We start from the raw sequence: 13245 nt of genomic DNA, 5'->3' as shown, positions 1-13245 counted from the left end.
ACAGGCCACCCTCCACCAGACCCTGCCACCCCCGTCCCTGATGCTGCAGGTCTCTGCCCACCTGCCCCTGCTGTGCGTGCAGCCTGCTGATGGGTCATTATGTGACAGCATCCTGACCAATTTGCATATTACCCTATTATTAGATAGATTATTGACTACTAGAGGCCCATTTTACGAATTTGTGCACAGGTGGGGTCCCTTGGCCTGGCTGGTGATCGGGACCAATCGGGGCTGTCTCGCCCAGTACCAATCAGTGCCGATGGGGGCCGGCTGGTTGGGGAGGGACCGCGGGAGGTTGGCCAGGCGGTGGGAGGGCTCCAGGGCATGTCCAGCCCTCTCGCCCAGTCCAAATCGGCCGGACCCCAGTGGCAAGCTAACCTACTGCCCCCTGATGGTCAGTGCACGTCATAGCAACTGGTCAGGCGGTCGACCAAATGGTCAACTGTTCAGTCAGACACTTAACATATTATGCTTTTATTATATAGTACTAGTAGCCCGGTGCACGAAATTCGTGCACTGGGGTAGGGCGGGGGGAGAAGGGGCCCCTCAGTCTGGCTTTCACCCTCTCCAATCTGAGACCCCTCAGGGAATGTCTAACTACCTGTTTGTGCCCACACTTTTAACAGATAACAGCTCCATTGTTGTTCCTTTCTTATGCTTAAAACCATTGGAATTAGTAGGTATTCAAAGTGTATACATTTTGGGGGGACACCCTGTATATCTCTAGTCAGTGGTGAAAGAAACCAACAGCAGATTTGGAACCCCCAGACAGGGAACCTTGCTCACTCCCCACATGTCTCCCCATTTCACTTTCCACCTTTGTGGGCAGCAGGAGAATCAACGTATCCTCTCATTCATTCGGAAAAGCACGTCCTGTCACCCGCTGCCCGCCAGGAGTGCGCTAGGCCCCAAGCAAGCAAGGCTCAGTCAGGGCAGCCTTCACTCTTGGGTGCTGGCACCCAAAGTGCACATTCCTCCACTACAGTCGCCCCGACTATCCCACTGTTTCACTGAGAGGACGGAATTCCTCTCCGCCTCTGGGTTCTTGATCTTGAACGCTGACCGAAGGCACCTCAGAGAGGGCCGCCCGCGCCCACCAGGTGTGTCTATCTGCACCTGCTCCTGCCTCAGCACCTGCATTAACCCCCCAGAGGTGATCTCGTAGCTGCACTGGCCTCCTTGGGAACAGGGCATCATTACTCCGCCCTCTCACTGTCATCTCACAGGCACCCACCCTCAGCACCCAGAACACCCAGACACTCTCCAAAGGACATGAGCGCATCAGAGGGGATGTGTGCACATCCTGTGGGGGTGTTAGGCATGCTGGGTTGATGGAAGTGTGGTGGAGAGGCGGGGGGAACTTGTGCACGCCTTGGTTTGCAACTGTTGCAGGTGTGGGAGGGTGACAGTGTGCTGGGGGATGTTCGCATGCCACGGGGGGATGTGCACACTGGAGGCCTCTGGCTTTGCAGATCCGCAAACCCCCGTGGTGCAGCCAGGAGGACGTCAGTCTGGCCCGCCACGGTGGCTGTCCCTGCGATCCTGCACCTTCTGGGCCAGGAGGCGGATCTTGCGCAGCCACTCCTGGGTGCTGATGGCCTGCAGGCTCTACTTCAGCTCAGCCTGCAGGCTCCGCTTGGCATGCTCACAGCTGTCACCACCGCCATGTGGGGAGTACAGGCTGCCCTCTGCTGGCCTGCCTCCCCTGTCCAGAGGCTCTCTGCGCTGCTCACCTGCACAGATTGACTGGGGCTGGGCAGAAGCCAGGCGTCCTGCCCTGCCCAACCCCGGCCGATCCGCCCCTGTGCGAGCTGCCTCCCCGCCGTGAAGGGTCACCGATCCAGGTCCCGGGACCGTGGACAGCCTCAAGCACTGCCGCCCCGCCCCGCCAGATCACGGATCTGGGTCCCAGACCATGGACAGCCTCAAGTGCTGCCCCCCCGCCCAGCAGAGTCACAGATCCGGGTCCTGGGACAGCGGACAGCCTCAAGCGCTGCCCCCCGCCCGGCAGGGTCACAGATCCAGGTCCCAGACCACAGACATCCTCAAGCGCTGTCCCCCGCCCGGCAGGGTCACAGATCCGGGTCCCGGGACAGTGGACAGCCTCCTGCGGTGCCCCCCGCTGGGCAGGATCACAGATCTGGGTCCCAGACTGCAGACAGCCTCCCGCGGTGCCCCTCGCCCCGCAGGGTCACAGATCCAGGTCACGGGACAGCGAACAGCCTCCCGCGCTGCCCCCCACCCGCCAGGTCACGGATCTGGGTCCCGGACCGAGGACAGTCTCAAGCGCTGCCGCCCCCCCTGGCAGGGTCACAGATCTGGGTCCCAGGACCGCGGACAGCCTTGCCCGCTGCCGCCTGCCTTCAGTATGCAAATTAGCCGCCATCTTGTTGCTTCAGGGTGGGGGTCCCCACTGGGATGCCTGGCCAGCCTGGGTGAGGGGATGATGGCTATTTGCAGCTGGTCACACCCCCTTCAGGGTGGGGGTCCCCACTGGGGTGCCTGGCCAGTCTGGGTGAGGGGCTGAGGGCCGTTTTCAGGCTGGCGGGTGACTGAAGCTCCCAACCTCTCCTTTATTTCTTTTTTTCTTTTATTCTGGGATTTATTTAACTTCTACGGCTGTCACTGGAGCTGAGAGCCGGCTTTAGCTCTGAGGCTCGGCTCCAGCTTGAGGCCTCGGCTGCTGAAAGCAGGAATCTAGGGTTTGTTTGGGTTCTATAATTGCAACATTGTTTCGGTCATGCTTGCTCCAGCTCTGACGGCTGGAAGCAGGTTTCTGGGTTTTGTTTAGCTTCTATAATTGCAACATAGTTGCTTAGAGTCCAAGCTCAGAGGCCGGCAGCGGCAGGCGGGGAACCTTGGCTTCCTCCTTCACTGGAGCAAGCAAGCCTCCTGTTCGCTTCAGCTGCGTGGCTGCCGGCCACCATCTTGGTTGGCAGTTAATTTGCATATCCTGCTGATTAGTCAATGGGAAGCGTTTGGGGGTAAGGTCAATTTGCATGTTTCTCTTTTATTATATAGGATATCATCACACTCATGGAGATAATTCTTTTGAAGCTTTTTCAATGATTCTGATGATAATAACTAGGTAACATTTTTGGTGCCAGGCACTGACCCAGAACTCTACTTCTATTTCATTTGATTTTCTTTAAACTATTTTTTAACTTTCATTCTAGCTTCAACAATAAAAATAACATGTGAAGGTAGAATTTGACTGAATATTAAGAACCATTTCTGACCATGGAAGACTCTAGTTGAGAGATGAGATTACTAGAATGGGATGTACTTATGTAGAGGCCAAATGGTCGTCTTTGAAAATAATAAGTAAAAGGAATTCTATATGGAGTAGAATGATATGTTGTGTATGATTTGTTACAACTCATGCTCTTATATTTTTAAAGAAATATATTCTTCTATAAAATGAAGATAAAGTGGAATAAAATGTTATATTTCACTTAGATCTCATGTTTTTCAAATCAAATTATGCTGATGGACTATACATGTAATTGGATTTAAAATGTGTGTATCACTGAGAGGCACCAAGGACATGTCAAAGAAACCACTTTGAATCATCTCTGGGATCCACAATGAATGTGTGTGTTATATGCTGAGTTCACATATGCTGAGATACATATGAAAGATTAAATTATTAAACGTAGAAATTTAAGTACCTATTAAATTTTTTTTTCACTAAAGCTGTAGCCTATCAATGTAAGCATGTTTTGAACTAATGTAATAATTTTGGATTCTGCAAAAAAACTAATTAAATACATAAGAGCATTATTTTATTTAGTTTTATTTCTTTTTTTAATTAAATCTTTATTGTTCAGATTATTACAGTTGTTCCTCTTTTTTCCCGTCATAGCTCCTCTCCACCCGGTTCCCACCCCACCCTCTGCCCTTACCACCCCCCCAGCCCCACTGTCCTCATCCATAGGTGTACGATTTTTGTCCAGTCACTTCCTGCACCCCCCACACTCCTTTCCACCCCAAGAATAGTCAGTCCACTTCCTTTCTATGCCCCTGATTCTATTATATTCACCAGTTTATTCTGTTCATTAGATTATTTATTCACTTAATTTTTAGATTCACTTGTTGATAGATGTGTATTTGTTGTTCATAATTTATATCTTTACCTTTTTCTTCTTCTTCCTCTTCTTAAAGTATACCTTTCAGCATTTCATATAATATTGGTTTGGTGGTGATGAACTCCTTTAGCTTTTTCTTATCTGTGAAGCTCTTTATCTGACCGTCAATTCTGAATGATAGCTTTGCAGGGTAAAGTAATCTTGGTTGTAGGTTCTTGGTATTCATCACTTTGAATATTTCTTGCCTCTCCCTTCTGGCCAGCATAGTTTCTGTTGAGAAATCAGCTGACAGTCATATGGGTACTCCCTTGTAGGTAACTGACTGTTTTTCTCTTGCTGCTTTTAAGATTCTCTCTTTGTCTTTTGCTCTTGGCATTTTAATTATGATGTGTCTTGGTGTGGTCCTCTTTGGATTCCTTTTGTTTGGGGTTCTCTGAGCTTCCTGGACTTGTAAGTCTATTTCTTTCACCAGGTAGGGGAAGTTTTCTGTCATTATTTCATCAAATAGGTTTTATATATCTTGTTCTCTCTCTTCTTCTGGCACCCCCATAATTCAGATGTTGGTACGTTTGAAGTTGTCCCAGAGGCTCCTTACACTATCTTCATTTTTTTGGATTTTTTTTCTTTTTCTTTTTCCGGTTGGGTGTTTTTTGCTTCTTTGTATTTCAAATCTTTGACTTGATTCTTGCAATCTTCTAGTCTGCTGTTGGAACTCTGTATAATATTCTTTATTTCAGTCCGTGTATGCTTAATTTCTAGTTGGTCCTTTTTCATAACCTTGAGGGTCTCTCTAGATTTTTTGAGGGTCTCACTAAGTTTATCGGTGGTTTCTAGAGAATTCTTGAAAAACCTTAAAAGTGTGGTTTTGCTCTCTATATCCAGTAGTTTGCTTTCCTCAATTTCTGTCATTTTTGACCTGTTTCTTTGTCTCCACATTTTTTATGCTTCCCTGTGTTGATAGAGTGGTTTTCTGTGCTAGGTGTCCTATAGGGCCCAGTGGCTCAGCCTCCCCAATTACCTGAGGTGGAAACTCTTGGTGCACCCCTTTGTGGGCTTTGTGCACAGTCTTGTTGTAGTTAAGCCTTGATTGTTGTAGGTATCACTGGGAGGACTTGACTTCCAGGCCAATTGGCTGTGAGAATCAGCTGTGTCTACAGTGAGAGAACTTCTGTGCTGGAGAAACCCTTCTGGGGCAAGACTTGCTTCAGTGGGGCTTTGGTGCTCACTGAGTCTGCCCCCTGAGTGTGTCCCTTATGGATCTGAGGAGTTGTAATCTGGATGGTCCCACTCTGACCACTGGGTACACTGGCTCTTGGATCTCTAAGGAGGTGCTAATTTAGCCTCTGCCTGAGCCTACCCAGCAGGAGCCCAGCTGTGAAGCAATGCAAGCTGCTGTGGGGCCTTAGGCCTTCTTTTGGAAGTTCTGGGTTTCTTTGACCCAGCTGCAGTTTGTTATGTAATTTTCAGATTGCAAAGGGCCAGGCCTTTCATATGCAAAAGCCTCTGGGCACAGCTTGGGTGGGGCGGGGTCTCAGGGGATCCATAGGGCGGAGCAAGCAGCTATGGCTGCTCCTCAGTCCTACCCTAAGAGGCTCCACGTCTCAGTGTCCTGGTAATCACTGCAAGTACCTCTGATAGAAAGCCGCTCTCGAGTTCCGACCGATGCCAGACAGTCCAGTTTCTCCCCGTATGAGTCTGTGTCCACAGAGACTCGCCCGGAACTGGAGTTCAGAGCAGTCAGGAGCTTGAGACTCCCTCCCGATTGAAAAAGACAACCGTATCCTCATTTTCCAGTCCTTTCCATGTGCGCCGCATCCTTAGCTGCCAGCCCTTTCCAAGTGCGCCACGTCCCCAGTTGCCAGCCCTTTCCGAGTGCGCCTCCATACCTCTGCACTTTACTTCCGCACCTCCTCTGAGTCTCAGTGTGCTTTTCTCTTTTCTTCTAGTTGTAGAATTTCCACTCAGCCAGCCTTCCTGTGGTTCTGGATGATGTCTCTTTTGTCTTTTAGTTGTATTTTTTAAGTGGTTGTGCAAGGCAGCAATTTCCAGTGTTTACCTATGCCACCATCTTGGTTTTCTCTCTATTTAGTTTTATTTCATTTGGGTTTTCAAGTAGATAAGGAACCAAAATATTACTTAGTAATATATATATAAAATATTAGATGCTGCCCTGACCAGTTTGGCTCAGCAGAGAGAGAGTCGGCCTGCGGACTGAAGGGTCCCGGGTTTGATCCCGGTCAAGGGCATGTACCTTGGTTGCAGGCACATCCCCAGTGGGGGGTGTGCAGGAGGCGGCTGATCGATGTTTCTCTCTCATCGATGTGTCTAACTCTCTATCCTCTCCCTCTCTGTAAAAAAAAAAAATTCAATAAAATATAAAAAAACTATTAGATGTTAATAAAATAGTCTAAAAATAAATTTTAAAATATTAATATAAAAAGAGGCACATGATTAGTTGATAATAATAATGAAAAGCCATCAATCTCAGGGTCAAAAGAGAAAACAAGACAACACAGACACTGGACTACTGACTCATTCAATATTTACAAGTTTTTCCTCTTTCAATGTCCTTTTTAACATTAATATAAATTAAACTTGATGTTTATTAATATCGTTCTCACACTGAATAAATTCTTTGAGTTTATACATCTTTTTCATAATTTATCTAGTGCTAGTACTGAGAGTTAGAGTCTCAATAGGTTTAATAAATATTATATAAATAGAAAGACTGTTCTAATCTCTTCAATGAATTTTTAGTTTTAATATGAAAAAACTGAAGCAAGATATTTTATTTTCTAAATTCAGTTTCTTTACCTGGGATTTTAAGAAATGTATGGAGGTGACTTTTTTTATAGTATCATGTAGAATAGATTTGCAAATAATATAACACTTAAATAATTATGACATTATCAAAACATGCAGAGCACAAATTTTATTTAATTGCTTTTACACACCAGAAGGTATTACAGAGACATTAGTGACTAGAAGCAAGCTGTAACTTCAACAGAGTCCTTTCTTAAATTCAGCAACAAAGAGGCTTTGATCTTAGCGTTTCAGATTTGTTCCAGATAGTACAGAAGAGTTCTGCAATTAAACCAAGTAATTATAACTTTTATTTAATTCAACCTCTAATACACACACATAAAAGCATTTCTGAAACTTTCAGTTTTGTGCATTTCTTGTTATTATAGTATATCTTATACCAATAATTTTCAACATTTTTAAATGCATGGCAAATATAACCTAATTACTAAAATTCTGCAGCACACCAAAAATATATATGTTTTGCCTGTCTGACAAAAAAAAGGGGGAGAGTATAATTTTGACTCATTTACGCTGGATGGCTATTGTTATGTTGGCTGTTGTAATTTTTAATTTGAGAATCTGAAGGAAAAAAGGTCAGTATCCCTGACTAAGTAATCAGGTATTGCATGTTTTTTAAATTCTTGCAGCACACTGGCTGAAAACTGCTGGTTTATATTAAATGTATGGACTTTTTCAAAATATTATCTAGACATTTTGGTTTTAAAAATCAATGATCTTTCTCTCAATGCTAAGAATGTTCATTTTAGCTGGACATTGACAAAGACTCCCTCCTTAAACAAACTTTAGTTGGACTTTTTAAAGCTCTGGTTTCACCAGTCTAAATAAAATGTTATCTTTTCTATACTTGATCAGCATAATTTGATTTGAAAAATGTGAGATCTAAGTGAAAGATCACATTTGACCCAGTCCTTGTCCTGCTGTTAGCAAGAACACTGTTAGGCTAATTTAGTAAGAATTCCCCTACCCTTAATGCTCCTTCTTACCCATTTTACATCCTCACTCTGCTCATTAGCTGTAAATCCCCAGCTTTATTTCCTATATTTGGAGTTGAATTTAATATCACTCCCGTATTACAATAGTCTTGAATAAAGTCTTCATTACCATTTTTAACAAATGTCAGATTTTTGTTTGAGGCTGGCTATTTTGGATTTGGCCTTGTGGTGAAGATATATATTAGAAATTAAAGTTCTGGACTTTAGAGGCCATGTATGGATTCCCATCTTTTATCTGAACTCTGCCCAGACTGAAGGGTTTGGGAATTCTTTATTTCTAGGTCAGGAATAAATGCTTCTATTTTTCAGGTTAGGGCATATTGACCATGGGCACCCTGCCATTAGCTTACCATCTTCAACTTGAGCACCTGACTGGCTGTTCAGGCAGGTGATAAAAAGATAGAAAATGTATAATAGAGAGAAAAATTATAATGCCTTTACTCTTCCCAGTCTGTGGATTCAGAGACAGTAGATTATGTCTCAGTGAAACTCTGAGTTGTGCATTCCTGCCATTATATTAAAATAATGATAGACTTAAAGTGTTAGGCATCTGCATAGACCAGGATTTCACTCAATTAAAAGATATTAATACCCTATATTTTAGTGACCAACACTCTTTATTTCTTAGCCCAACACTCAGCCATTTCTGTTGAAAATTCATATTCTATAAGTAACAATTATTTCCCACACCCTGTTAAAAATTTCATTTCACTTGCCACCACAGTGCTCATTGATCTATATAAGAACACAAGATACTGAGAATTATTTCCTAAATAAGAAAACAATTGCATAGTTGCACCTGCATCATAGATGTAACTCTAATCAACAGGTACTTAGGAACCTCTCTCTCTCTCTCTCTCTCTCTCTCTCTCTCTCTCTCCCTCCATGAAATCATGACCCTGTTCAAAAAGTTAACTGCTAATATTTAGAGGAAGAAAATAAGTTTCTTTAACCTCCCTCCCCAAATACATGTTTTTTCTTGAAAAAGAAAATTGAGGATTTTCTTTTTTTGTCTTTCACAAAGTATTAAGTTATCACATTATTACTTGTTGATCTCTAATTTCCTGGACCAACTCTATGGCATATTGGGACTGGATGTTTAGGACACCACCAATTTGATTTCAATTAGAAACAGTGACAAATGGAAAAGAGAATGTTAGAGGCACTCTTTTTATTTTTAATGTTTTTATTCTTTAAATATATATACTAGAGGCCTAGTGCACGAAATTCATCCATGTAGGCGGAGTTCCCTCAGCCCAGCCTGCACCCACTCCAATCGGGGACCCCTCGGGGGACCGCCAGTTTACATACTCGGGGGATGTAAACCGGCGATCAGACACCACTCTCACAATCTGGGACCACTGGTCCCTAATCACTCACCTGCCTGCCTGTCTGATTGCCCCTAACCTCTCTGCCTGCTTGCCTGATCACCCCTAACTGCCTCTGCCTGCCTGCCTGATAACCCCTAACTGCCTTCCCCTTCTGGCCTGATCTCACCCCCAACTGCCTCTGCCTGCCTGATCACTCCTAACTGCCCTCCCTTGCCGGCCTGATCTCGCCCCCAACTGCCCATCCCTGCCGGCCTGATCACCCCTAACTGCTCTCCCCTGCTGGCCTGATCTTGCTCCCAACTGCCCTCCCCTGAAGGCCTGATCTCACCCGCAACTGTTCTGTTCTGCTGGCAAATTTGGTTCTGATTGGTCAGTTTCTATGCTGGTCAGTTTCTATGCCAGTCAGTGTCTCTGGGCCTATCAATGGGGCCTGATCCAAAAGGTGGGGCTGATCAGCAGCCCTGGTGGAGGCCTGGCTGTTGGCCAGGCCGGGAGAGAAAGAGAGGCAAGTTCTGATCAATGGCTGCCACAGAGGCTACAGATCAAACCCTGCCTCTCTCTCTGCCGGCCTCTCTCCAGGCCTGATACGCAGCCCCCTAGGCCAGTGGTTGGCAAACCGTGGCTTGTGAGCCACATGCGACTCTTTGGCCCCTTGAGTGTGGCTCTTCCACAAAATACCATGTGCAGGCACGCACGTACAGTGCGATTGAAACTTCGTGGCCCATGCGCAGAAGTCGGTTTTTGGCCTGGGCAAGTCTATTTTGAAGAAGTGGCATTAGAAGAAGTGGGGGTACATTCGCTGAGGTTGACCCCTCAGGCTGAGGACGTTTTTAGCAAAGGCCAGCTTAGGAGTACCCTAATTAAGTTAATAACAATGTACCTACCTATATAGTTTAAGTTTAAAAAATTTGGCTCTCAAAAGAAATTTCAATCGTTGTACTGTTGATATTTGGCTCTGTTGACTAATGAGTTTGCTGACCACTGCCCTAGGCAGTCAGTGCTGGGTCGGGGCATCCGCAGTGCCCCAGTCACTGCAGGGTCACCACGGCAACCCAGCACTGACTTCCGGTCTTGTGGAGCCTTCGGTTGTTACGAAGATATATTGTTGTTGTTAGAGGCACTCTTGCCCACTGAATAAACCTCAACAGCATAAATGAATCCATAATTTTTTTAAAACAAATTCACTAACAGCTTTGTTGATGGTTCTTTTTCCCACAGAGAAGCAGAGCTTTTTTTTTTTTTTATTATAATTTATTGATTTTTTACAGAGAGGAAAGGAAAGGGATAGAGAGTTAGAAACATCGATGAGAGAGAAACATCAATCAGCTGCCTCCTGCACAACCCCTATGGGGATGTGCCCGCAACCAAGGTACATGCCCTTGACCGGAATTGAACCTGGGACCCTTGAGTCTGCAGGCTGACACTCTATCCACTGAGCCAAACCGGTTAGGGCGAATCCATAATTTTTATAAATAAAAAATTATTCTTCCATCATCTTCTGAACAGAGTTTGTTTATGAAGATGATACTTTAATTTGCACACCAAAGCAGACCTCATATGAACCTTTAGCTTAGGTGGTCCACATTTGTCTTTAACAGCAACATCTTTAGATCAAGGATAGTAATAAAAAGTATATTCACCCAAAATATGAGAGAAATACTTTCTGTGCCTTTTTCAGTTCACTTAAAGCATTCATATGATATCCAGCAAGTTTTCAGCTTTTGAGTGACTCACAATAGAACCAAAGAAATATTTGAATGTCCAGGGTTCATTAGATGTTTATTCTCATATCTATGCCCTATCTCATTACCTGACCTCTTCAAGAAGGTAAGGATTTGCCTTATCTTTGATGGTAATTAAAGCCTTCCAAGCTGTAGATCCTAATCACTTTGGCCTAATTTGAGCTAGTCAGTAGTTGAAACTGACATCACCTGCTCACTAGTAAGGGCCATTCTTCTATCCTAAGGAGCATTACATTTTATCCATACATTTTATCCAACAGTTTTGTTGAAATATTGTTCCTGCTCCAACTTCTCCAGCTGTTTTCAGTTTACCAGTCATTAATTAGCAGAAAGCTTTTCTATTTATCCCTCTGAACAGCTCAGTGTCTACCCAGGTCCTGTCTGACTGTTGGATCATTGATAATTCTTGAATTGCACTGACCAAAATGGGAGCCACAAAGTATATGTAGCTATTTAGATTTAAACTAATTAAAATTAAACAAAATTAAGCACCTAGATTTTTCAGTCACACTATCTGCAGTTCAAGAGCTTAATAGCCATATATGACTCATAGCTCCCACTCTGGTGGGCACAGATACAGAACATTCCTATTATCAGAGGAAGTTCTATTGGGGAGTGATATATAGAAGTCATCATTGCCATGAAAGATATGGTCTTGGAGGGAAACATTTAATGAATGCAATACACATTGAATCTGTTCATTGGGCCCTCTCTGCCAGTAGTTACAAGATCTAGATTGAAGGATATGGTACAGCCCAGCTGATGTGGCTCAGTGGTTGAGTGTCGACCTAAGAACTAGAAGTTCACAGTTCAATTCCTGGTCAGGGCACATGCCTGGGTTGTGGACTTGATCCCTAGTAGGGGGAGTGCAGGAGGCAGGCAATCAATAATTCTTTCTAATCATTGATGTTTCTATCTCTCTCTCCTTTTCCCTTCTTCTCTAAGATAAACTGGTGGGCGGGGCAGAGACAGAAAACAGGCTTCCCCCCACAACTAAGTGTGGCGATTAAGAATCCAGAGGGATATTTACCTGAAAATATCCCTCCTGAGGAACGTGGGGTCTCAACCCTACCCCAGGCTCTCCAGCCCAGAGCACCAGTGTTGGGAAGAGGAGCCCACATAACATCTGGCTGTGCAAATCAAGAAGGCTGCTGGAAACTCAGACATCCTCTTAAAGGGCTAATGCACAAACTTGCTTGCAAGCACTCATCCAGGGTTCCAGGGGAGGGATGTGGCTCAGGGGGTATCACAGTCATACAAGGTGAGGCTGAGCTGTGTGGCTTTGGGGAGAGGGCTGGAGGGACAGCCCTCTCCTGTGTTGAGTCCCTCTTCTGCACCACCCACAGACAGACACCATCATTTCTAGGTCAAGCACTCCTCGCTTAAGGCATTAGCCTGAAGAGCTACTCTAGCCCCAACCTGACAACTCTCAGAGGCCCCACTCTACCCATCTTGCTCATTGCTGGAAGCTCTGCCAACAGCAACCAGCTTAGGCCCCCATTTCAGTCTTTCTTTAAAAAGTCTCAAGGAATTCTGGGTAAGTTTGGGCAGTGGGAGGGCAGAGACACACAGGGAGAAACTGAGTTGTGTGGTTTTAGGGTGAGGCACGTCTTCCCACATTCCTGACAAGTGCCACTTTGATGTGTTAAGCCCTCCCTCCACGCAGCCACACATTAATCTACTTTAATCTAATGAGCTCTACTAGCTTCACCATGAAGACTGCCTGAGACCTCACTCCACCAAAAAGATTCACAGACCCCAGGCAGGTGGCAGCAGGCCTAGGTGTACTCTCAGACTTTTGCTGAGAGACCTCAGACCCAGCACTGACGCCAAGTTTGAATCTGTATTAACTTAGTGAACATCACTCTCCCCACACTGGTGACTCCCTGAGAATCTGCCTTATGCAATTTACACACCACCAGAGGCTCCTTCAGTGACAGAGTCTAAGACAGCCGTGGGCAAACTACGGCCCACGGGCCGGATCCGGCCCGTTTGAAATGAATAAAACTAAAAAAGAAAAAAGACCGTACCCTTTTATGTAATGATGTTTACTTTGAATTTATATTAGTTCACACAAACACTCCATCCATGCTTTTGTTCTGGCCCTCCGGTCCAGTTTAAGAACCCATTGTGGCCCTCGAGTCAAAAAGTTTGCCCACCCCTGGTCTAAGAGGTAGCCAGCATCTATCAGTGGGTCTTGGGCTACCTTGGGCCTTTTGCTGACCTGTCCCAGGCCTGGTACTGGTGGCAATTCAGGTTGGCTGCT

This window comes from Myotis lucifugus, unplaced genomic scaffold (genome assembly GCF_000147115.1).
Source record: "Myotis lucifugus unplaced genomic scaffold, Myoluc2.0 scaffold_29, whole genome shotgun sequence".
Lineage (NCBI taxonomy): Eukaryota > Metazoa > Chordata > Mammalia > Chiroptera > Vespertilionidae > Myotis > Myotis lucifugus.
Note: the sequence above shows the minus strand (reverse complement) of the source record.